Source organism: Pinus tabuliformis, chromosome J, assembly GCF_031772625.1.
Source record: "Pinus tabuliformis cultivar Carrire ecotype Pingquan chromosome J, CPIR1, whole genome shotgun sequence".
In the NCBI taxonomy this organism is placed as follows: Eukaryota; Viridiplantae; Streptophyta; class Pinopsida; order Pinales; family Pinaceae; genus Pinus; species Pinus tabuliformis.
Window position 1 is genome coordinate 515,981,188 of NC_142295.1, and position 27,765 is coordinate 516,008,952.

Genomic DNA, 27,765 nt, shown 5'->3' on the forward strand with positions numbered 1-27,765 from the left:
GAGTACCTGTTAGATAAAACAGACTACCAATCATGGATCTATAAGTTGGTTGATGTACTGTTGCTGATTCATCATTTGAGTTAAGACTGCATCCTGTTACCATTGGGGTACATATTGGTTTAGAATATTTCATGCCGTACTTTTTTAGGATCTGTTTGAGATATTTGGTTTGTGAGAGAAAAATACCATCTTTATTTTGTTGAACTTGTAGACCAAGAAAATAGGTAAGCTCACCAAGCAAGGACATTTCAAATTCTTGCTGCATTACTGAAGCAAAATTCTGACTCATGGATTCTTCATTGCTACCAAAAATGATATCATCAACATACACAACAATTATTAGCAATTTATCAGTGCCCATCTTTGTATATAGATTGCTATCTGCTGGCCCCTTTGAAAAACCCTATTGGTGGAGATATTTGTCAAGACGGTAATACCATGCCCTTGGACCCTGTTTTAGACCATAGAGAGCTTTTATGAGTTCGCATACAAGTTTTGCATCATTTCCAAGAATGAATCCTTTTGGTTGTTCAATGTAGACTTCTTCTTCTAAGTCTCCATTAAGAAAGGCAGATTTTACACCCATTTGATATACTTTGAATTTCTGAAAACTAGAAAGAGCAAGAAACGTTCTTATGGCTTCAAAGTCTAGAAACAAGTGCAAAAGTTTCTTCAAAATCTATATTTTCTTGTTGAGCATATCCTTTACAAACAACTCTGGCCTTGTTTCTAATAACTTCTCCATTTTTGTTCAGCTTGTTTTTGAATATCCATTTAGTTCCTATGATATTCTTATTATGAGGTCTAGGAACTAATTCCCAAGTATTATTCTTTTCAATTTGCTCAAGTTCTTCATTCATGGCTTTGACCCAATATTCATCTCTGCAAGCTTCATTTACATTTTGAGGTTCAGTGGAAGATAGTAATGCTAGATAGCTTGAGGCTTCGGCAATGGTTCTTTTTGTCTGCACACCTGCCTTTTTTTCCCCCAAAATTTGAGTTTCTGGATGATTTTTCTGAACATACCTGGACAGAGTCTTTTTTTCTATCGTTATCTCTTCTTTTGGTGCTTCATTGGTTTCTTCTTCAGAATCAGCGTGATTTGATGTGAGAAAGTGATCCTCATATTCTTCATAATCTTCGGTTTTTATCTATTTTGGATTTTTGCATGCTTCATCAACCACAACATCAATACTTTCAATAATTTTTCCAAGTATTTTATTATAACATTTATATCCTTTACTTCGGGAAGAGTAGCCAAGAAGAATACCTTCATCTGCGCTGGGTTCAAACTTACCAGTTTTTTATCAGTCCTTTTGATGTAACATTTGCTTCCAAAAACTTTTAAGTATTTTACAGTAGGAGTCTTACCATACCAAAGTTCATGTGGAGTTTGAGCGCTGTTTACTCAAACATTTGCTTGGTTGAGAATAGTGACGGCGGTGAATGCAACTTTACCCCAGAAAGTTGTAGGTGTCGATTCATCTAGCATAGCACGAGCCATTTGTTGAACAATTCTGTTCATCCTTTCTACCACTCCATTTCGCTGAGGAGTCCTTGCGGTGGAGAACTGCCTTTTTATTCCATGTGGTTCACAAAAGTCAAAGAATTCACCCGAGGTAAATTCCCCTCCTCGATCAGATCTGAGGCATTTGATTTTGCGATCTGATTCATTTTCAACCAAAGCTTTGAACTTTTCAAATGCTTCATTTTTATGCTTTAGAAGACCTATTCAACACATTCTAGAAAAATCATCAATGAGCAATATAAAGTATTCTTTTCCACGAGGTGACTTTTCCCTTGATGGTCCACATAAATCAGTATGAACAAGTTCAAGAGGCTTACTAGCTAATCCTTATTTTTCGATGAAGTGAGATCCGGTTTGCTTACCGAATTGATATGATTTGCATATAGTATTTTCAGGAATGTTGATATCTGGAAGATCACGAACAGCCTAGAATCTGCATGCTTTTCTTATTTGAGAAAAGTTTATATGTCCAAATCCTCTGTGCCATAACTAGTTTTCATCATTTTTTCTTAGATAGCACTATTGTTGTCCTCCCTTGAGTATGTATAGGGTGTTTGGAGTTTTTGTACCTTTGATCACAATTTCTCCTGTATCAAGCTCACGAACAGCACATCCATTTGATCGAAACACTACTTTATTTCCTTGATCACACATTTGACTCACACTCATTAGGTTATGTTTTAAGCCATCAATATACATAACATTTCCAGCATTAACTTTTTCTTTTAAGAAAACAGAGCCTTTACTTTTTATGACAATAGGAGTGTCATTTCCAAATGAGACACTCTTTTCTTTTTCTAAGACATTATATGAGTGTAGTTTTTCTTTGTCATTTGTTATGTGTTTTGAGCATCCACTGTCGATGTACCACTGGTTTTCTTGTTCTTCTGCATACATGGCTATACCGCATCTTTCTGTTTGCGGTTCTTTCTTTATCCATATTTTGGGATTTAATGGAGTTTGCTCATTTTGAGATATTTATCAAAATTTACTCCTGCATTCAGATTCTTCATGGCCAAAGTTGTTACAGATTGAGCATTTTATTTCATTTTCAAGAAGATAAAAGTTATTATAAGTACTTTTCTTGATCCCTGTCACATTCCTTTGATTTCGTGCTTCTCTAGTCATGATGGTTTTGTAAGCAACACATTGAGCAACTTTGTGTCCAAAATTATGACATGAGAAACATTAACCATTAAAGAAGTTCCTGCGATTATCGAATCTACCAACCTGGGGATTGTAGTAACTTTTATTGATATTCATCTTTGAAGCAAATTGAGTACGATTTACCTGAGGTTGGTTGTGGTTTCTGTTAATCCTTGAAGTAAATTGAACCTGATTTACCTAGTGATTTGCTTTATGCCTTTGTTGACGATTGTCAAACTGTCCACTGTTCTTCGCTGCATCAAGATAACTTTTAGGGGAGGTTGACGGCTTCTGTGATTGAGATGCTTCTTTAGTATATTGAAATCCTGTATTTATTAGAGGAGAACGCTGCACTTTGATAATTTCATTTAAGGTTTCTGATCCTTTAGCAAATCTAAGATTGAGAGCTTTTGTTTTCTCAAGATCCTTTCTTAGACCCACAATTTCACATTCTAGTTTTTCATTGTATTTTTCTCTTTCAGTAAGTTGGTATGTCAAGGTATCTATAATAATATTCTTTTCTTGTAAACAGATTTTGAGTTTAGAGATTTCTTCATAAAGATTATCTTCATCTAAAGCATCCAAGAAATCATAATCTTCATAAGCAATCAGAAGTCTATAGTCATTAATATTTTCATCTTCATCACTATTTGATAAACCATTGCTATCTTCATGAGTATAGTAGCTCTTTTTACTTGCACTTTGTTTTCTATTCCATTTTGCAGATTCATTTCCTTTATCATTTTTATCTTTATAAGGACATTTGGCAGCATAATGACTGACTCTACCATAGGCAAAACATTTGAAAGGTAGTTTACCTGTGAATCTTCCGGAACTCCGTTGAAGCTTCTTGACAAAGTTTACTTCCTCTTCTTCTTTTGAAATATATCTTGATTCATTGAGTTTTTCTTTTCCTTTTGCTGAAGCTTTAAATTTGGCTTCTTTCATATCTGATGGACGTCCTTTTCTCAGCCCAAAGGAAGTTAAGATTCCGTGAAGCTGTGTCATAGTAATAGTCTGTAGATCCTACTTTTCTTCTATGGCAGATACTTTTGATTCAAATTTAGCAGACAAGGATTTTAAAACTTTTTCAACTAAGGTAACTTCCTTTATTTTTTCACCCACATTTTTCATGCAATTAACAACCTCATCTATATGTAAGAAGTAACTAGCTATACTTTCATCATTGTGTATCTTGAGAGTTTCATATTGAATTCTGAGAGTTTCCTTCGTAGCTTAGAGTGATTTTGTCCCATATTTATTTAGCTGATTTGAGCTGCATAACTTTGACAAACTTTGATTGTAACAGACTTCCCAATAATGTATTGACAACCTTGGCATTGGTTTCATATTGCTTTTTACCTGCCGTATCTGTAGGAATTGTTGATGGAAATGTATATCCTCCTTCCACGATTTCCCAGATATCTGTTCCAAAGATAGGCTATGGTTCTTACCTTCCAATAAATAAAGTTGCTCCCATCAAAGATTGGCGGTTTGATGGATCCCCTGCTTTCTTGATTACTTATGACGCTGGATCTTCCTTCAAGCGATCAAGCTTCTTCTAAAGGACCTGTTCTGATACCAATTGTTGGAAATAACACTGAGAGGGGGGGTGAATCAGTGTTATCATATCAATAATTTAATTTTCAAAACTGATTTGTATATGCTACTTCAGCTTAGTGAACTAACGTGTATACACAACTGTACTTAATGCAACTAGCGTATACGCAAAGATCTTTTGATTTATTCAAATTATCATGCATTGAACTTTAACCAGTATATCAGGCATTCATTATAAAAGTGCAGTGAAAACAGAATAAAGCATCACACATGAACACCAAGATATAAGGTGGAAACCCAATGTGGGTGAAAACCACCTGCTGCTGTCGTTTCTGTCTTCTTTTAATAATAAGAAAATTCTGTTTACAATTTTTGTACTGGTGCAGCCTTATACTAGTATGCAGGGTTCTACATGCAGAAGGATACAACCTTCTCTCGTTCTCCAGCTTACACTGGAAGGGAGCTACAACCCTCTAGCTCTTTTACTAGTTGATATGTTTACTAGTACATAGGTGTCGGCCTACAGAAGGCTACAACCTTCTCTTTTCTTCCAGGGACCACGTTTCATAAATTTTCAGACTGAATCTATAAACAACATCATTCAATCATCAAATATATCTACATCAACCAATCTCATTTTGAACCAACCACAACCAAATCGATCAATCACTTTGACAACCCATCAATGTGATCATTCATAATGCTGTCACCAGAATACAGTGACCAGAACCCAAAAACACTGCAACAACAAATAGAAGCAACTAAAATATATTTATAAGGTATACGCTACTTCCATGTGTTGAACCTGCGTGCATACGCGCTTTCCTCAAAGCGAACCCGCGTATAGATTTGCAAATCAAATTTATGATGTATACACTGCTTTGATATGCAGAACCAACGTATATACACTCCTTTTCTAAAGTGAGTATGCGTACAAATCTGTAAATGATGATTTAAACGTTACAACTATTCCAGACTTCAGTCATAACTAGAGCATCATATTTACAGTCTACAACATGCGCTAGTTATTCAGATGCATGATCAAACCACATAAAGATAATTAACTTCAAGCCTTAAGTTACTGATACATTATTAGATCTAATCCTTCATCAAACGCGAAGGTTCATCCTTGATTCAGATCAAGCACAACACCATAAGCCAATAAATTGCTTATTAGATCTCACACTTCATCAGAGATTCGATACTTGCACACCATGGCTTAATGATCTTCTCCTCCTTTTATAGTTTTAGGACTTTCTCAATACCATGGACCAAAACCACTTAGGACCAATACCTTGGACCAAATACCTAGGGTCAATACCTCGGACCAGATACCTTGGACCAATACCATGGATCAAAATACCATGGACCAAATACTTTGGACCAAAAATTTAACTTTCTGAGGTATACGTGCTTTTCCTTCTGTGAAAGTGCATGTATACGTATACGTGGTTTGTATACAGTGAACCTGCGTGTATACGCAGCTTGGTCAATGGTAGACCTGCGTATACCTCTCTGTCTTCATTTTGTGAAGACTGTTATGTAATTCTTTGTTGTTTACCTGCTATACTGTGATATTTCATCTGAGTGAGTTGTCTTCTAAACTGATTCCTTGAAGCTGCCTTGCATTTCATCACATCTATAAACACTACTGTCATGCACTCTGTCACATCTGATATCTCTTCTGTAGATTCATCTAGTTACCATATACAAGTGAGTTGTTTGGCTACAAGTGGGTTGCCATCAAGTACACAACACACATTATAATTCCAACAACACATTTAGCACGTGGGCAAAAACCATCATGAGCTCTACCCCTATAATCTTTGGCCATCACTCTGGTTCCTAGGACCCTTCATACTGCCCCCCTATGTCATTAAGGAACCCATGATTGTCCCAACCCTTGGTGGGCGATGAACTATCCAACCTTGAAGGGGTATTCACTGCTATGTCATTCACATCATTCTCTCATCCCTTGGAGCCCCGAGCAATTATAAAAGAAAAATCAATAAAAGACATATGAAGAAGGGTGGACAAACAAAGGCCGGGGTTACTCATGTACCATGATTTCTCCCTCCTACATCTATATACCCAAGTGTGGGTTTCCCTTATCATAACTGCCATTGTATTGTGGCATGTGGCTCCCATTCCATTCTATCATTATATCACATGACACCTACCACTTGAGAGTCAAAGCCTCCATTATACCCGGTCAATGATTTTTAGCTCAAAGTCTCCATTGTAGACTTCTAGTGTATATGGAAAGAGTCCTTGTCCTTGTCAATATGTAAAAAACCCTTCTTGGGCTTTATCTATCAAAGAAGAAATTTATTTTGATGTAAAATAGGTCATTTAGGGCTCCTCCACCAAGTCGGCGTCAACCTAATTAGAGAGGCAGAAACCACTATAAAAGGGGAACAATTCAACCTCATTTGGAGCATCAACTCAAAAAGTTCGATCTGTAGTTGTTGGAAACAGAAAAAAGGTGCAAAGTTCAAGGAAGAGAAAGAAAACCCTAGCGAAGAAGAAGGAAGGCTTTGTAAAGCAAAATGAAGTTGAATTTTCTCTCTCCTTGTCTCACATGTGCGAAGTTGTTGGATTGTTACTGGGCCCAAATTCTGGAGTAGCTGGGGGTCAAAATTCTGGGTTGTTGGGCTGTAGCTGATGGACAAGAAGATACCATTGAAGTTTGCTAAATCATATTGGAAGGCTGACTTGGTGGAGGAGGAAGGTCTTTTGGTCAGGTCTAAAGTCTTGGTCTATCTCAATTTGATTAGTGGAAGAGTTTGATTGAGTTTTTCTCTAGAGAGGGGTTTTACCCTGGTTGAGTGCCTACATCTGGTGTCGTTGATCTTCATGTTTTGATTTGATGATTGCTTGATGAAAAGAAGATAAAAGAAGAACATAAAGAAGATAATAAGAATATAAGAATAACACAAATAATTATCAACATCAGAAAATCTTTTTGCCTTTCTGATTTTTTAACATGGTATCAGAGCTAAGGTGAAGAAGGAAGGAAAAAGGCAGCTTGAAAGTCAATTGAGAGAAAAGTTAAGGAAGAAGGAACAAGACAAGATCATTAAGGAAATGATCATATAAAGAGAAGCCTACTATCTATAGAGACTATGTCAACCACAATGAAGACAAAAAACAAGCTAGAAGGAGCCTCCAACTATAGGGCATGGAAGAAGATGATAGGTCTTATTCTTGCTAAGCATAAAATTTTGGATCGTGCTAAAGGGAAAGTTAAGAAACCTACAAATGATGCAGAAAATAAGAAATTCAGGGAAACCGATATCTTCGCTGTGAATATGATAGTCGATGGAATAAAGAACAATCTAATCCCATACATATCCAATATAGATTGCTCAAGAATTGTATGAAGTCATCTCCAAATTGTTCACCATCAAGAATATTGGTCAGATAACTAGTCTCAAGAATGAACTAAGAACAATTAAGATGACAAAATAATAAATATGATACTATTTCATCATATTTTGTAAGGATATATAGGATAAGAGATGAACTTCAAGCTATAGATGAATTTGTACCAGAAAAGGAACCCATGATTGCTTCTCTACTAGGTCTACCAAAATCTTGGAGTGCTTTTGCTTCATGAATTAGCAATTGGAAACACACCTACCTTTGAACAAATGTGGAATGCATGCAGTGAAGAAAAAACCCACATCTCATTAGTAAGTAACAAGGAGGATGAACAAGACAACAATTCAAATACACTTCAAATGCCTACTCTGCTCATCACAAGAAGGAAGCATACAAGAAGTTCAAAGGTCCAAAGAAGAAAGTTGATTTATCAAAAATTGAATGCTACAACTTTCATAAAATGGGACACTACAAAAGTCAATGTTTTGAGAATCCAAGGAATAAGAAGAGAGAAAGGGAACATGCAACTGTTGCAAAAGAAGCTCCACTTGAGAAGAATAAGATTGAAGAATTTGAAGTCAAAGACTTATATTATTAAGTCTTCTCTCTCATATCCTTCTAAGTCTACTATTTTTAAGCTTTGTGATATGTTTCGATTTCTGGAGTTTGTAGGCCTAATGTATCTGGTTAAAACTTTTGGATTGTTTAAAGTGTAGGTATCTTTCAAAGGACTGGATTAAGAGGGATCCTTCACCATTTTACCAAAAGATAAGTATATTATTCTTTGTTTAGTTTCTTCCTCAAATCAAGATTTGTTTGTATTGTATATTAATAACTTTTTCCTTATGATTTTCAGTGATAGGAAAGATTGCAAAATACATAAAGGTTATGGATGAGACTTCAAAGGAAAGACTTGAATCATGAAAGGAGTTCTGTTGCAAAGAAACCCCTCAATAATTGATGTCCTACAAGGTTTGTTAAAATAACAACTCAAGGTATGTTTGGTTTGATTTAACTTGTTGTAGAAAAAATGTAAGATCATTCTCTTTTGAAATTTTCTTCACTGACATCGTTATGTCTAGGATTTTGAATCATAAAAATTCTTGTTAGGGTGATTAATCATTAGATTGAATCTACCCTTGTTATACTATCTCTTGTCATTGAATTATTCTTGTGAAACCTTAACTTTTAGGGTTCATTGTAAAACCCTGGCCTCTTGATGCTAAGGGTATGTCAATGTTAATAATGAAACCCTAATCTACTTGGGGATTGTTGATGCAGTCTAGAAATCCTATTCTTTTGAGTTTAGGGTTTTGATAATGTTATGATTAAATCCCTAGTCCTTTAGGGTTCGCTATTAATGTCTAAATGAAAACCTAGATCATTATAGTTTGGTAAATTAGGGTTTATAAGAAAAACCCTTGTAATAGTTATAGTAAGATCCTAGGAATGAAACCCTAAGTATATACTCGTTTGTTTGATCGAAACCCTAGCCCGAATTATTTGATGTATTGATCTTGGGTTTACCTAGTAAATATTGCTGTGAAATGCAAATGCATCCTATATATGTATATGCGAGTATGCTAACTTAGTTGTTGATACTCATGTTTCAGTTTGTGAAATATAGGGTTTGTAACAAAACCCTTGTCGAGATCGATATTCTAGGACATCATGATATTGTTTTCGATTATTGATATGATTTAGCTTTGATGATAAAATATAGAGTTTGCAACAAACCTTAGTAGAGTTTGAAATGTAATTATAAAAAGCCTATTGTTGAAACCTTAGATGTATAGTACTATGATTGAATTGTTATTTGATTGAATCTAGGGCTTTGTGTCTCAAAGACAGAGTCTAGGGTTTATGACAAAACCCTGGCAAGTTGTTAAAGTCTAGTATATAAAAAATGCAACCCTTGCTGATTACGAACCTAAATAAGTTTAGGTATTTGATGTCTAAAGTTTAAATGCTTTGATTATATGATTTTGATATAGTTGGCTTCATGCTTCTATATATTTGTATTTGGTTGTACTTGCCATTGGAGTTTTTCAGGTACATAATCTTCAAAATGTTGAAGATGTTCATAATTGGAGATGATAATAATGATGAGCATGACAAAGGAAACTAGAACAATGATGATGATCAAAGACCTTGATGACATGAGAAATAATCAAGTATATCCGATGCTGTTGTTCTCACTAAGTTGAGAGGGAGCTTGGATAGAAGGAAAGGCACATCTTCCTAGTTGAGAGGGAGCTTGGATAGAAGAAAATGTACATCTCCCCAGTTGAGAGGGAGGGCATATTATGACAGTGATAATGAGTACTTTGAAGAAAGAATGAAATAAGAGAATGAATAAAAGTAATACAACTAGATTTGCAAACAAAAAACTTGAATAGTACTGAGGGTGTATTTGGTGCTATTGAAGAAATGAAAGAAGAAGAAAGCTTCTGACAAAATTGTATTTGGATAACTTGATGATGATATACATAAAATCAGAATGGTTGAGAACCCCAAAGGTTTATGTTTATTTGTATATATACTTGAAATTTTATTACTGATTGGGGTTGTGATTGTGCAAGATCTCTCTATAAAAGGATTGAACGTTTGAAGCATGCTTGAGTGGTGTATATATATCTGATTTAATTGATAAGGAGAGATGAAGCATCTTGTGGCAACAAGATGCTTGGGAGGACATTTGGCCAACCTATGTGTTGATGTCTAGATCCCAAAGTAGGGAGGGTGGAGTTGGTCATGGAGCTCCGACCTTGGATACACACCTAGATCCCTGGGTTGGTGTTAGAGTGGAAGCCTGATGGTATCTATAGATGTTGAAGCTTGTAACACACCTTAATCCCACCCGATTAGAGTACCCTGGTTAGGTATCTAATATGTAGCACTGCATGTGCTATAACTCTTCATAGAGTATGTCACTTTGAGATCTTCCATGTACCTCTGTATATGTAATTATGAATACCTCCCTAGCTAAAAGTGGGTGTTGAAAAATGTAACTAGTGTCGGTCTTCATAATTGTATTGGAGTCATATGTAATGTACTTGTAAAAGAAAGAAAAATAATTTGACTTATTAAAGCATAAATTTCAGGCTTGGGTTAATTATTTTTAGGTCAAAGCATCCATTTTAGGTTTCTAGGGTTTATGTCAAGAGTCCTTATCCTTGTCAATATGTAAAAGACTCTTCTTGGGATTTATATATCAAAGAAGAAATTTATTTTGATGTAAAATAGGTCATTTAGGGCTCCTCCACCAAGTTGGACTCAACCTAGAAAAGGTAGCCTAATTAGAGAGGCAAAAACCACTATAAAAGCGCAACAATTCGACCTCATTTGGAGCATCAACTCAAGAAGTTTGATCTGTCATTGCTAGAAGTAGAAAAAAGGTGCAAAGTTCAAGGAAGAGGAAGAAAACCCTAATGAAGAAGAAGGAACACTTTGTCAAGCAAAAGGAAGTTGAATTTTCTCTCTCCTTGTCTCACATGTGCGAAGTTGTTGGGACAAAATTCTGGAGTCGCTGGGGGTTAAAATTTTGGATTGTCGCTGGGCCAAAATTTTGGATTGTTGCTAGGCCAAAATTCTGGGTTGTTGCTGGGTTGAAATTCTGGAGTAGTTGGGGTCGAAATTTTGGGTTGTCGCTGGGCTATAGCTGTTGGATAAGAAGAGACCACTGAAGTTTGCTGAATCATATTAGAAGGTTGACTTGGTGGAGGAGGAAGGTCTTTTGGTTAGGTATAAGGTCTTGGTCTATCTCAATTTGATTAGTGGAAGAGTTTGACTGAGTTTTCCATAGAGAGGGGTTTTAGCCTTGACTGAGTACCTACATCTGGGGTTGTTGATCTTCGTGTTATGATTGGATGATTTCTCGATGACAATAGGATAAAAGAAGAACATAAATAATATAATAAGTATATAAAAATAAGACAGGTAATTATCAACATAACAAATATTTCTGCGTTTCTGATTTTCTAATAGAGGGATGTATCATGGACCTGTCACTCCCTTAGAGGTTAAAACCACCTAATAGGGTCTTTGGTTAACCTCCTTGAACTTGGAGAAACCTCTACACTCTAAAGCCCATTATGGAAGGGCATACCAATATGAAGTGTCCACTTGGTTCCATGTTTTGTAAGCCCATTTACTCAATTACACTGATCATTTGTCACACTGGAAGGTGAGGAGACACATTGGATCTTATGCATGATTGTAGGTGGGTCTTCATCTTGAGATTTGGTCTCTCTATACGAGGTCCAAGCCCTCCAGAGGGTCATATTAGCATTTGTAGGGTGTGCGTTGAAAGCCATGGGCCTCCACTATAGCAAAGAGAAGATAGCCATGCCATGTGATCCTTCAGTACTATCCATCACTTGCTCGTTTTCCACTTATTTGATGATGATGATGCACCTGGATCACTTTTCTAAGCCGACTACACACTTGCACCACAAACTTGGCAGTTGATCCAGAGCCCAGATGAGGTTGTGTCTCACCATGGGAGACAAATGGAGGGCTTACATTGTTGTTCTGACCCTTACAGATGGGATACAAGATTGTTCGATACACTTGGAGACCCATGAGGATGTTTTTGTGCCCCCACAACCACTTGGGAGCACCACAAGTTATTTTCTTCAAGATTTAGGGGCCACCCCCTTTATCACTATAGTTGGAGTCCTTCCACTCATTTTGGCACATGTTGGGCTCCATTTTGCCTTCAATTTATTGTATCTATCATTTTGGCCCTATTTAGAGGCTTACTTCCATGTTATGGAGCTATCTTGGTGGGATTGTCACCAAGTAATGTTATTTTGTACATTCTTTTATTAGTTGGGGAATCATTAGGCCTAATTAGGCAAATCGAACCCTTAGAGGATGATATACATTAATTATAGGATCATTTGATTCTCATCATCACTTGGATTTGGATTTTATCTCTTCTTGAGAAATTCACTATAAATATTGGAGGACGAATTGGATGAACATTGATGCATTTTGACATTTGGAAATTTTTTCTTGGTCTTGGAGCTTCGATTTTTGTCTCTCTTTAATGATTGGATATGTTCACTATACTTGTAAGTGTATTTTCATGGTATATTTCTCTATTTTATGATACATGTATACTGTATGGAATTTTCACTCATTGAATCTAAGTTTTTGCCCTAATTGAAATGTGAATTAGTTGAATCTTGATTTTGTGAGGGTATTGCATATGTTATATGATTGGGTATAGTGAATGAACGTTCTTAGAGGAACATTTTTTTCATATCTGCCTTGATAAGTCATCAAATTGTAGCAACAAGAAGTATGAATTTATTTGGTAACCTAGTTGCTGCGCTTAGGGTTATGCAAAGTTGTTGGGGAACTCCTTGATTGGGTAAAAAGAACTTCAAAATTTGAAATATCATTGAATCCATTCTCCCAATAGGATAGGTATTGGTTCTATCCTTGGTGATCACCTAAACGAATATATTTTCATCTCTCTCTCTCTCTTTTTTTATGCCCTAACCTTAGTGTATCCTAGGGAATAACACAAAATCCTTTGCATCCATCCATTTGGTGAGCGAGTTGGAGCAAAACTGCGCTGGGGTGTCCTATAGGCCCTCTTAAATTTTGAGAGAATTCTCATGGCTAGATTTGGAATTATCCCAAGCCCTATCTTAAATTCTGTCTTTGGTCCTAGGTTTCATAGGTTAGCAGCTTCACCAAGGATCATCGCATTGAAAATTCAAGTCAAATATAATCTATTTGATCCTTTTCTCCTCCCTTACTTGGTCAAGACCTTTTTTTTTGAAGTTTCACCCAAAACCCTTGATCTTGTTTGGGTCCACTTGGGTTTCTCTGTGGTCCAACACCCTTTATCAATCTAATTTCACAAGGATAATCTTAGGAGCCATTTATTATAGGAAATTTTTAGTTTGGGGCATCCCTTTATCAAGGAGTACTCCTTAACCCTAGGTATAGCTTTTACTTTAGCCCTTCTTGGAGAGCTATAGATCTTGCTTTCAAAGAAATCAACCCCTATTATCCGAGTCTCTCTTTTGAATAGGATTTTGAGATCACTATCTATAGATAATTGATATACTATTCATAGCGATTTCTTTGATATCGAGACTCCTCCCATTGGTGAAATTCCATAAAGAGTAGGGGACATTGACTGAGGTGACAATGGGTTTTTGTCCCATTGTTGCCACTTGGTCTAGTAGTTTTTGGTAAGCCTTGGTATTGCACCAAGAATATTGCAACTCCCAAGGGCTCCTCAACTTAAATTATCAACCCGGGATTTGTACAAACTTTGAGGTGATAGTGCTATACACACAACAGATAGGATTCCACTCATGCCACCCTCAGTTATGACATTAGATAAAAAAAAGTTTTCAAAGACCCACCCTTATATTGAATTAGAATGAAAGCTTGATAAAAGGACAAATTGGAAATTGCTTCTAAGTATGAAAATAGAAATGCCATTGACTCAACTTATAAAACCATAACTACTCAATTCATAAAAAGATAAAGGATAACCTACGTATAGAAATGAAGCTATGTTATCTTGTAGAATTCATCAAATTACCTCATCTACTTGCAGAAAAGAAACTAATCTATCTTGCATAATTCATCAAAATACCAATGATCAGAATCACAGGTACCATCTACGTAGTTCATACTTGCTCATAAATCAATAGCCTACTTATATGATAAAGAAACTAACTCTACTTTGTTTTTGCAGTGAAGACAAGGAAGGTTTGGAGTGGAATTGGATCTTTTCCTGATCATATTATCACAACTGAAGGTAATTATGCATATATGCTAAGTCAAAGTTGTAGTGTGGGTCGAAACTGATGAAGAAAGAGGTTGCTACGTGTTTTCTACAAGCGATTGCTATAGGAGGCCTGTAATGCTACAAGAGGGAATCCAAGTGGTTTTTGAAGGTGAAAAAGTTGGATTGAGGGTATAGATAGGGTGATAGTAGTTGAAGAAAATTAAAGGAGGTTGGTTTGAGCCCCTAGCCAAGCCCAAGACCTCTCGGAGGCATGTCTTGCACTAGGATGGGTGCTTTCGGTGACCTAGACAAAATAGCTTATAAAACTAGGTTTTTCTTGGGACAGAGCTTGGAGGTGGAAGGAGAAGGTGAAAGAGCTCAGGATGGAAGTGATGAAGGTGCCCTTTCCTGCAGTTCAACCTTGCAATCAATCACATTCATGCATCCATTTATCATTTACAAAATGAAATAACTTATGATGGAAAAGATGAGTTGAATTTAAATGACATCTAATTCATGCAAACCATTGATCTAATCACTGAACTAACTTCTAAACTATATAAATAAATTGTAAAATAGGACAACCAACACTAATACATTTCCAAGGAATCATAAACACAATCTTTTTAGGCTATGGTTGTGAGACCTTCCACTCATTCTCCCACAAGAGAGGTGATATAGAGGCTGCAACCACATGATTTTAGAGGTTAACTTCTACTAAAATTCAAGAAACTATGAACTTCTTGGAATCAAGAAGAAACATAAGTACAATAAGAGGGACCAAAGCCTTTGGGTTGGGTCCAAACCCAATGGTCTCAGCCCTCTGAAACTAACACAGATGCAACTTAAAATCCAACTTCTCATTATCAACAAGTGCAGGTCTAATACATCACATAAAAGTTGAAAATAACAATGTCAATGCTTGGAGCTCAATATCTACACCTAGCTGAAAAATAACTTCGAAACCTAATGAACTCTTCCTCTAGTTTATTTATACAAAAGGGAAGCTGAAGCAACCCCCTTGAAAATAGGAATGGTTCCATCGATCTTGAAAATGGTGGATCTTGTCTTTGTTGTCTTCACTTGGACTAGGAGTCACTCAGATGCTAATGAAATCGAACTAGTGAGAGAGGATATGGTGATCCCAGGTCGAGTTTAGCGAGTTAAGGAGGTGAACAAACCCTCTAGATTCTCTCTTGGTTGTCTCCATTAAGCCCCTGCATAGTAATAGCCTAAAAAATGCTTCATTTTCGTGCAATTAAACTACATCAGGCCACATACTATGAAAAACACCTTTTACTCCTCTTACTAAGCATATTATAATGAAAAATGTGAATTAATGCAAGAGAATGATAGTTTTAAGGCTGGAGGATGGAAAATTAATCTTCAAAATGTACCTATTGATGAGACTCATCATCACCCCCATGCTGAAAGTGTTGCTCATCCTCTGAGAAACTCAATAATCCATGTGCAATTCATGGCCCTAGTGGTCTCCTTGACATCCCAAGGCTCCTCAGATGGTTTGCCCTCTTGGGGATAAAAACTTGCATTCTTCTCTATTTCTATCCATTCCTTCTACTATCATGATTCCTCTCTTCCCTCTTGTAAGCCTAGCAGCAAGGGTGCACTAAGCTTGAGTTCTATCCACCTGACTTTCATCCCCTGCATGATCTCTTGTATAATGGTGTTCTCTCCAAGGAATTCCTTAGCCTTTCAGGAGAGTGATATTCTCTGATATGTAGACTGTGGGGTAAGGCATGCCATCTCCTCTGGCAAGCTTGCAGACTTTCTATTCCCAACAACCTAAATGTGTCTTCAAAGTGTAGAATGACTTTCTCTTGGGTAGAAAGGTATTTAGGTGTTAAAGCAACATCATTGGAGATGAGACCATGATTTCTAATGACAACCCTTGGGCTCACTAGCTCTGCCCTGATATACAATGGTTCCTTTTCTTCCTTTGTCATTACCCTTTTCACTTCCTCAACTCTTGTCTCCTCATGAGTCATCCAAGATGCTAAGGCCATCAACTACATATCTCCCAATCTTGCATTGGGATCCCAAAAATTCATATTTGTCAGAGTGAGGTTGTGCATGTAAAATTCAGCCAATCTTGCTTTGTTTTCCATGTTGGCTACAAAATTCAATGAACTGTTTGTAATCCTGAAAGGGCATAGATCCATGTTGTGCCAAGGTTTTGATTTGGAATTGAAGTCACTATTCTTTGAGAAAGAGGGTATAAGACTTTGATGGCTGCCTACATTTCAATTCTTCCATGGAGAGACTTGCCATGGTGGAAAGTTGTGTTTCTTTCTCCTACAACCTCTCTCTCAACCTCATATTTTCTGCCTGTAGTTGCTCCTTCATTATAAACTCCCTCATTCTCAGCTCACTTAATTCTTTGCTCATTTCAATGAAATTTTCTTCCATGAAGCCTACATCCTCTACTTTCTTAGATTTAACAATTTGCGTCCACCCGTGGGTTCTTCCTCGTTCTATCTCTAGCTTTTAAAGGAGTGAGATTGCAAAATTTTCAGGGATAATCCTCCCTCCTTCAACGAATTTGTAGTAGGAGCTCGATCTAGGTTGTTGGCTAGGTTCTTGGAGCTCTTTTAGATCTTTTCCAACATATTTTGAGGTGGTGGCTACCTCTTGTGAATCTTTCTTGGGATCCTATAGCTTCCCCTGTTTTTCCTGTAGCAAATTATGCCCCTTTTGCAGCAAACCTTGTTTCTCCTGTAGTTTCTCTTGTTCCTCTTCCTCGAATGCAGATTGTGCCCTTGGCTTCTTGAAGGTGATAGACCTAGTGGTAAGTCTACTCATAGGTGCTATGGGTGACTTGTTTTTGGTTCTAGGAGGAGTGACCTCCTCAAATTTTCCCTCATTGCGTCCTATTTCTTCCTATTTTCTTGGTGATTCATCAATAATTATAGGAACCCTTGTAGGATTTTGTGGTTTTCTTTGTTTAATTCTAGTGCTCTCTCTAGTTTTGAAATACATTTGACTTGGTCTTGATTGCTTCCTTTTGGGCTTGATAGGAGTTCCCAGTGTAGCTAAGGTTGCATCCACTTCCTGTTCAGTGTCTTCTGTTCCTTGGGGTGGAGAAGTCTTCTCAGGGCTTATTCTTTATTCTCATTTCTTCTCCTCCTCTTATCCTTTCATATTTGCTTCTCCTTCCTCTATCTCTGTGGCCTCTTTCTCTTCTACCTTTATTTCTTCTTCTTCTGTTCTTGCTGCCTTTTCCTATTCTATTGTTCTTTCTTCTTCTTTTGACCTTGCTGCCTCTCCCTCTTTTGTCTTTTCCCCTTCTTCTTCCTCTATTTTTCACTCTTTTCCTCCAACATTAGAGGCTGGGGTTTCTCCATTTCTACAAATTTGTTCCATAGGACATGGATTCTCAAATGGTTCAAAGCATCTACCACTATCAATTTGATGAGGCCATGGTGAGCTAAATGCTGATGTTTTCCTTCCCTTACCTTCTGACTCATCTCCATGATTCACTGTAGAAGAAAATGAGGGACACTAAGTCTTTGAGAAAGGAGTAAGTCTGCCTTGAATCTCAGCTCTTGGAGCAACCTGAATTGGTAGACATAAACTACACTTAATCCCCGTTCACAACATATATATTTAAGGATATGGTAGGCTACCACATCCCAAGGGTAAGGCAAAGTTTCTCTCCTCACTCCATTTTTGTCTTCTACATTCTTCTCTTTTGAAAGGAAGAAGTTTTTCCTAGCTGTGACACCTACTTGCTTGTCTTATTTTCTCCATCTCATTCTTAGAGGCAAGGTGGTTACTCTGCTGATAGTTTCTATACTGAGAGAAATGGCCAACTCTCTAACAACTTTTGTGGTGTAGGAATTTACAGGGTAAGTTCCTCAGATAGAACACCAAATGACACCGCTCACAAACAAATCACAGATCAATACACAAGTATTCTTGACATGGTTAAAACCCTCAAAGAGGGAAATAGTCCATGGCTTGAGCCAACGTGGCCACTTCAGGCAATTTATTAATGTAAAAGAAAGAAAATTTACATAGTCTTCTCTCATGAATGGTGACTTTACAAATGACCCTCCATGCTCTTTAAATAAAGATCATAAACCAATCGGGTGTTAAGCCATGGATCAAGTGTCAGTAATATTGAGGAGAGAATGAACCGTCAGATCACTTCATGTCTAGAACATATCATGACTGTCGGATTGTAAGTTACAAAAGTACATAGTAAAGAAAAACACTTTACCTAACTCTACACTAGACCAAGTTATACTTAACTATTTCCTACTTGTCGAAATATCCTAACATCCCCCCTTAAAAGCAACTTGGGATAGGATTGAAGGATGTACAAATATGACACAATAGGAGAAGGAAGGAGGCATTAGAGCCTATCCCCCCCTTAGTGACAACTTCCTGAACTACAACCATAAATCGAAGTTTAGTAAACTTCACCTCTGTGAGAGCCTTTGTAAAGATGTCTGCAACTTGATCATCGATTGAGAAATATTGCACTTCAAGAACATGCTCATGAATGAGCTTTCTGATGAAGTGCATGTGTAGTTCAATGTGTTTTCTGCGTTGATGTTGGACTGGATCTTTGCATAGTTGAATGGCACTTTGATTATCACACCAAAGTGTAGTCGGATGCTGCTGCTGAAAGCCAAACTCTGGCAGGATCTGATGAAGCCACATGTCTTCCTTATTAGCTTTTATGGCACCACGATACTCTGCTTCTACTGAAGAAAGAGAAATGGCACTTTTTTTCTTGCAAGCCCATGTAATAGGTCCAGAACCAAGAGTGAAGACATAAGCTGCAGTAGACTTTTGATCATTAAGGTCACCATCCTAATCGGAATCAGTGAAACCAACCAATAGAGGGGATGCTTCTGCACTGTAATGAATCCAAAACTGAACTGCACCTCGAATATAATGAAGTATTCTTTTAGCTGCTTTCCAATGACTTTCATGTGTGTTTTACATAAACCGAGCAATAAGGCCAACAACAAAAGAAAGGCCAAGACGGGTATGGGTCAGATACAAAAGTTTTCCTACAAGCTTATGGTATAAGGTAGCATCAACTTCAGGGGAAGTACAAGTGATTGAAAGTTTAGATCCAGATTGAAAGGGAGAAGGGGTTGGATTACAGTCTTCCATGTGAAAGTGACATAGAAGATCACATGCATACTTGGACTGGGAAAGGGAAATACCTTCCATGATTTGGAAGACTTGAAGACTAAGAAAATAATGCAAGTGTCCTAAGTCTGTCATTTCAAACTGCTTTTTAAGGTTGGAATTCACATGGTTTATAAGGTTGTGATCACTACCAGTAAGGATAAGATCATCAACATAAAGAACAAGAATGATAAGAGACTTACCCACTTTCTTGGTGTAGACAGTATTGTCAGAATGACACCTAGAAAAGCCAGTATCTAAAAGAAAGCTATCCATTTTGGCATACCAAGCTCGAGGGGCTTGCTTATATAAGGTAACATCAACTTCAGGGGAAGTACAAGTGATTGAAAGTTTGGATCCAAGTTGAAAGGGAGAAGGGGTTGGATTACAGTCTTCCATGTGAAAGTGACATAGAAGATCACATGCATACTTGGACTGGGAAAGGGAAATACCTTCCATGGTTTGGAAGACTTGAAGACTAAGAAAATAATGCAAGTGTCCTAAGTCTGTCATTTCAAACTACTTTTTAAGGTTGGACTTCACATGGTTTATAAGGTTGTGATCACTACCAGTAAGGATAAGATCATCAACATAAAGAACAAGAATGATAAGAGACTTACCCACTTTCTTGGTGTAGACAGTATTGTCAGAATGACACCTAGAAAAGCCAGTATCTAAAAGAAAGCTATCGATTTTGGCATACCAAGCTCGAGGGGCTTGCTTAAGACCATAAAGGGATTTCTTAAGCCAACATACAAGGTTGGAGTCTATTTGTATAAAGCTAGGAGGTTGTTCCATATATATTTCTTCTTGCAAGTCCCCATGCAAGAAGTAAGATTTAACATCCATCTGATGGACTTCCCATTTGAAAGAGGCAGCAAGGGAAAGAACAAGTCAGATAGAGTTCATTGTTGCAATAGGGGAGAAGGTTTCAATATAGTCAATGCCTTCAACTTGTGAAAAACCCTAAGCAACAAGATGAGCTTTATGTTTATCAACTTTTCCATCTGGTCCAAACTTGGTTCTATAAAGACATTTGCATCTAACAAGTTTTTGTCCCTTTGGAAGAGGAACAAGATCCCATGTATCATTTGCCAATAATGAACGCTATTCTTCATTCATAGTTGTGTCCCAATCTGGATGGCATGAAGCTTCTGCAAAGGTGCCAGGATCATAATTCACTGAAGCTTGAGCTAGTAAAGAAGAGGCTCTATCAAACTGAGAACGTGTGCGATGCTGATCTGTAGGATCACCTACAAGAGCACTTGTTTCATCCCGAGTAGTGCAGACCCATTTTGGAAGCTGAGGAGCTGAAGGAGGATCTCGAGAAGGTGGGGGAGGATTTTCATCCTCGCTGTCATCATCTGAAGAAGAAATATTTTTAGAAGTAGAAGGGATAGAGAGAGGTGGCACATCCGCCGAACTAGGCTCGTAGGTCGATATATTTTTAGCAAACTTTACATCTCTTCTAATGATAACACTTTTGGATTTAGGTGGAAGAAGTCTATATCCTTTGACATCTTCAGAATATCCAACAAAAATACATTTTTCACTCTTAGGTTCTAAGGCTTTATGTTTCTCATATGGAATATGGGCCCATGCTTCACTTCCAAAAACACGAAAGTGACTTACATCTGGTTTAATTGAGTCCATGCTTCTTCTGGAGTGATATTTTTTAAAACCTTAGTAGGAGTGCGATTTACTATGTACTTTGCACAGTTAATCGCTTCTGCCCAAAAATTAAGACTAAGTCCTTTAAATTGAAGCATACAATTAGCCATTTCCTTTAAAGTGCGATTCTTCCTTTCAGCTACACCATTTTTTTGTTGAGTATATGGAACAATATGTTGCATTTGAATTCCATTCTCAGTGCAAAAGTTGATGAATTTGTTGACATATTTTCCGCCATTATCAAATCTTAGCTTAAGAATTTGATGTCTAGATTGTTTCTCAACAAAGGCCTTAAAGGCCAAGAACATGTTAAATACTTCACTCTTGAGTTTTAAGAAGTATACCCAAGTGCGTATGGAGAAATCATCAGTGAAAGTTAAGAAATACTTGTAGCCAGAGAATGAAACAACTGGAAGTGGACCACATAAATCACTATGCACAAGCTATAAAGGGGCTGAGGCATGCCAAGATGCACGTTTTTCAAAACTATCCCGATGATGTTTTCCAAGTACACATCCGGAACAAACACCATCTCTGCAAGATACCATAGGAAGACCTGTCACCATATTTTATTTACATAGATTTTGAAGGGAGTGATAGTTTAAGTGACCAAATTGCTCATACCAAAGTTTTCTCACTTCATCATTATGAGCAACAAATACCGAGGGAAGAGTTGATGACCCAAAGTTGTTAAAATTATACAACCTTGTAGAATCATTAGCAATTCCAGTAGCTAAAATCTGTCTAGGATCTCTTAGGTCCTTAATTACAACATCGTGAGGTGAAAACTCAACGGTTTTACCTTCACCTGAATGAGTTATCTGATATATAGATAGAAGGTTGTAGGATAAGGTTGGAACACATAATAAATCATTAAATTGACCATTGTCTAGATGAATAGTTCCAGTCCCTACAACACTAAGAGATCTATCATCACCAACATATATATTTTTGGTGTTACAATCATTTAAAGAAAAAAAAAACGGCTTTGTTTTTGGCCATGTGATAAGAAGTTCCAGAATCAATGAGCCACTCATGAGAATGAGAAGAAGAAGATACATTTAGTGCATAACCAGACTGAGATGCTTGACAACCACATGCAGAAAGTTCTATTCCTGAAGATGAAGTTAAAGTTGAAGAGTGCTCAAAATGGATGTTATGATTCTCCATTGTTGCTTCCAAGACTTTCATCTTCTTAAAGCATTTGAATTCTAAGTGGCCATCTCGATTACAAAAGTTGCAATGTCTATCAGTCTTCTTCCCTTTGTTTTTATTTTCCTTATCATTTTGTTGAATTGGTTTTTCATTTTGAGATTGAAAGTGCTTAGGACCCTTGGTTGGTTTAGGACCATTCTTTTTAGGATGCTGCTTCTTAGGATTCTTTGAACTTGGTTGCTGCTGAGCGGCTAAGGCTTTCTTAGAAGAGTTTCCAAGATTAAGAAGACTAATATGTAAGAGTTTTTCTTGTTCTCTTATTAAAGAATCACAAAATGCATCAAAAGAGGCGTACTTGTAGTCTCTTCCTTGAAAAATAAAGGCTTCTCTAGTAGAATGGAAGGTGGAAACAAACACAGAGTACGTTGGTCCCAACTTAGTAAGAATGGAATAGATAAGGATATCATCTTCTTTCTTAATCTTAACATCTTCCAAGAGAAGTCTAAGGGTCTTAAACTTGGACGAAAAATCTTCAATGGAAGAAAAATTATTGGGGTCCAACGTAAGCAACTCATTTTCGAGTTGATGGGCTCTAATTTCATTTTTTATTCCAAAAACTTTATTGAGCCATTTCATTGCTTCATTAGGGGTATCAAGTTCTGTGATATGGAATCTAAGGTCTGGAGAAATAGACATCCCTATCAACCCATGTTCTTGATCTTTCCCATTTCCCCATTTGGCTTGCTTATATTCATATTTAGGTTTAGACTCTTGGCCTAAGGGTATTCTATAAATACCTTTACTTCTAAGTAAATCCTACATGTATGACACCAATTGGAAGTAGTTGGTGTTGTCAAGAATAACTTGGCATGGAATTTCCATTTTAACAAAAACTGAAGCAGTGGAAGCTGAAACTAAGTGTTCCAATGGAAAGATCTAAAAAAATTAGGTCGATTAACAGCTCCAAAAACGGCTTCCGGATGAAGAAGTTATGAATTTTTGAATAAAAGTTGTTGAAGATGCTGACGAAGTACATGAATGTGCAAAAGTGAATGATAATGTTATATTTAAAAAAAAATCCCCCCTCTTTCCAAAATTGATCTAATTAGCTCACTTAAAAAAAAAATTATGTGACCCACTTTTATAAATAAGTGAAAGTCACTTTTACAATGGTACTTTATGAGCTACCCACTAAATTGTAACTTAAATAAAAGATAAAGAGACCTTAGAATTATAAGTGACTCACTTTTTATAATGAGTGAGAACACTTTTACATAAAGTAACTTTAAAACATAAGTTACATGTGCTTTTTGAAAAAGTAACTCAACAAAAATAAAGACTTGAACCCAAGACCTCTATTCTCATAAAGTAACATTGGACCAAGTGAGCTAGTTTAAAATGTTAATAATTTTTGGAAAAGTGAAAGGGATTTTTTTTTTTTTGAAATCTCTGAAGCTTTGGAGTGTGTGTTTACTTGAGAAAACCCTTTTTTCCTATAAAACAAAAAACCACACAACCCAAAACGAACATGCAAAAAAACAAAACCTTACGACTTGAAGTTCTATTTCGTCGGAAACTAAATATTTTCCTCAATGTTTCTGATTTTTCGAGATCACACTAAGGCGCGGCGGAAAAGAACATATGCATGAGAAAAGTCCTTGCTTTCTGTTTTTGATTTGCCCAGGTTGCACAGAGTCGCAGGGCAAAGAGAATACATAGAAATGAAATGTATGGATCCGGCAATAAAAAGCAGAGAGATAAATAAACCAAAATAAACTGAGAGATAAATAACTAAGACTGCAAATAAAGACTGTATACCTCAAGATATTAAAAATGATGTAGCTAGGGCTACCAGAAATCTTTTCACGTGAACCGAAAGGGGTTCCTCATTGGAACAGATGCTTCTAACACAATAGAGCAGTCCTCTCGGCCTGAAAGCGGTTAGAAACAATAGATTTAGGAAACGACAGTCAGATGCAGTTGTACCGACTTCAGATTTGGATCACCAACAGATGTGGCCCTCAAATAGCTTTGATACCATGTAAGAATTTACATGGTAACTTCCTCAAATAGAACACCAAAGGACACCGCTCACAAACAAATCACATATCAATACACCAGTATTATTGACATGGTTAAAACCCTCAAAGAGGGAAACAATCCACGGCTTGAGCCAACGCGACCACTTCAGGCAATTTATTAATGTAAAAGAAAGAAAATTTACATAAGCTTCTCTCATGAACGGTCACCTTACAAATGACCCTCCATGCTCTTTAAATAAAGATCATGGATCAATCGGGTGCTAAGCCACAGATCAAGTGTCAGTAATACCAAGGAAAGAATGAATTGTCGGATCACTTCATGTCTAGAACATATTGTGATCGTCGGATTGTAAGTTACAAAAGTACATAGTAAAGAAACACACTTTACCTAAATCTACACTAGAGCAAGTTATACTTAACTATTTCCTATGTGTCGAAATATCCTAACATGTGGCACTGTCTTCCCCTTGAGAGTGTAATGCTGTGGAAAATTCATGGGAAATGTCATCATCACATCCCTTTAGTAGCTCAAAGAAGCCCAACCACTGGTGGTTTCTGAATATGTCAATTACAAGAGGGTGTTGGTGAATTCTCCTAGTGTCTAAGGGTTCCCTTATGTTAAATCCTCCCCCCATTGATTCTCTATTACTCGATGCTATGTAGGTGTGTAATTTAAAAAATTCAAGCAGTCTCAGTGGTGAAACAATGACATAAACAATGGTGAAATAGTGGCACAGTTCTTGGTGATAGTGAGGAAGAAGGGTACTCTAAGTTATATTCACCAAGCTTTTTGTTGGCTGCCAGGGCTTCTTCCTACTACTATGACCCAATACACTTCAGATCCACTTCTATCCTCTAACCATGCCTTCACCTCTATCTATTACTACTTCCTCCAAAACCTATCTTTACATTTAGAGCCTCGCTCTGTTTATACAATCCCATGGTCTGCGGACCATGGGTAGGCCGACACAACCTTACATTATTTTACAATTCTTAGGGCGGACAACCCTATGACTCCTCCTAGACTTTTGCGCTCCGCGCCCATACTTCGCGGAGTCTTTACATTACATTGACCAAAACTCGGGCTTTAAGCCACAAAAACATGCTGTGGGGGGGGGGGGGAGATCCGCTGCCCAACAGGCCCTCAACACAATCATCGTGACTCATCCAGAGTCATTGTGTGGCGATCTTGGCACAGAGCCCTTCTAACTGTGCCTGAGCTGTGCGAAGGTCCGCAACGCATTGTTTTGCCGTCTACTGGATCTGCTCGACTCTTTCGGCTAAATGCTGACTATAAGGGGAAAATCCTTGTCTTAAAGAATACATTACTTTCATCTGTTTGAGTTTTCCTTCGATGTGGGCAGTGATGAGGAAGGCCTCATCAATCCAGGGCTAGACGTGTGCTTTAAGTACTGCCTCTTTTTGGCGCGCGACATCCACTTGTCCCTTCAATGCCTTCGCCTGATGTAGCTTTGTGAGCCACTGGGTCAGGACCACTGTCTGCGCCGTCTCGTGCATACTATCATATTGCATTTGAAGCTCCCACACTTTTGTTTCCAAGCGCTGTATGGTGGGGTCCTCTTGTAAGGAAGTGAGGACCGTGAAGGATTCTTCCAACATAGTTGTACAGGTCTACACTACCTGTCCTATTTCTTCCAACCCTTTTTGGATAGCGCTAGCGCGCTGTTCCCGAACTTCTGAGGCGTGGATGAATACGCCTTTAATCACAGTTCAGCAATCTAAAGGTTGAGGTCCAGCTGGATCCTCGTTGCTTCCTCCTTTGCCTTGCGGAATCCACTGGCCAATTTGTGAATCCGCACTCCTATTGGTAGGTCTGTTGCAATTTCTAGCTCTGAGGTGTGGCGACATGCTTCCTCTACTATCTGCTCCAGCTGCTGATTATGCACCAATGCTTCATCACGTTGTAGGCTAAGCTACTCGATGTTGATTCGTTGTTCACTGAGCATTTTCACTGCGCGTCCTTCCCTAGCATGGAGTTTTGTTGTCGCTCCGTCCTGCAGCTGGTATAATATATCCTGCGGAAGGGCAGCCAAGTTTAGGCCAAGTCCCTTGATCCAGCCCACCACGGCTCTATCCTCCATGCTGTCTGCTGTTAGTGCTCCTTCCGGCAGCATGACAGTGTTAGCCATTTTGGCCCGCAACAACTGCTCTGTTGCCGATGTACCCACGGCACCGTAGGCAGCTACCGTTCCTTCTTGTGGGGGCCGCACCTGAAGTTCCTGCAGTTGCGCCCTGAGGGCCCCCAACACATTCTGCTACTCCGTCATTGCTTCCTGGAGCGCTTCCCTGGTGACCTCGCGAATTATGTCGCCGATGTCATATAGGTAACTCTCTGTTAGTGTAATAGGTTCACCATCCAGTTTGGAAGCCTTGGTCTTCTTCCGTGGCCCTGTTCATTCCGTACCGTGCGATCGTTTCAGTGGTGTAGATGTCGTGCTTGGGTCCGTGCCTTCTGCTGTGTTGTTTGTCCCCTGTCCTGTGGTAAGGTCTGAGCCTCTTTCCTCCTGCGTCGTGGTGGCCGCAGTTTCCAGTGCTGTTGTTACTTTTTTGGCAGCCTTGGTCTGCTTTGCGGCGGCCTTTGCTACCTTGCGGGAATCCCTTAACTCCTCGGCAAATTGCTCGTTGCGCTTCTGCTGTGCCAGTAGCTTGGTGGCCTCCTTCTGTTTTTGTATTGCTGTCTCGTCGCACGCCGCTAGATCCAGGGTGCGCCGCTCGGGTGTCCATGAGTCGAGCACAGCGAAAACAATGTTATCGGGAAATCTAGTGTCTATGCAGAGCTGCCAGTCCCACTAAGGCTAGTAGCTACCTTAGAAACAAACAAACTAAAACTACTTTCGTTTTCCTTTATGAGAAATAGATAAGAGGGGAATAAAGGAGACCAACCTCTGTCTTGCGCTTGGTTCCTTGCTTGATTCCTCTCCCTTCTGATAGATCTTTGCCACTCGCTTCCTCATCTACCCAGCTTCAAAGAGCACCTGTAGAATCAAAGCAGCATAACACTATCCAAGAACATAGATCTATTATCATAAACAATATAGGACCAGATATATATTGACCACACAAATGCATATATCATCAATCATACAAGAATGTGGAGGAAAACTTGAATAGCTTTATTAATAATCAAGAATAGCAAAGAGGATTACAACCAATTGTTCTGACCCAACATCATCCTCTCAGCAAGAAAGCCCTTCTTCACCTCATGAAAAGCTTAGATCACCCAACACTATGATGTTGCACCAAGAAACCAACAACACTTCCTTACAAGATACAAAATTCCAGCCTCTGGATCTCTGGGATGAGGGATCCATATATAGATGTTTGCAAGG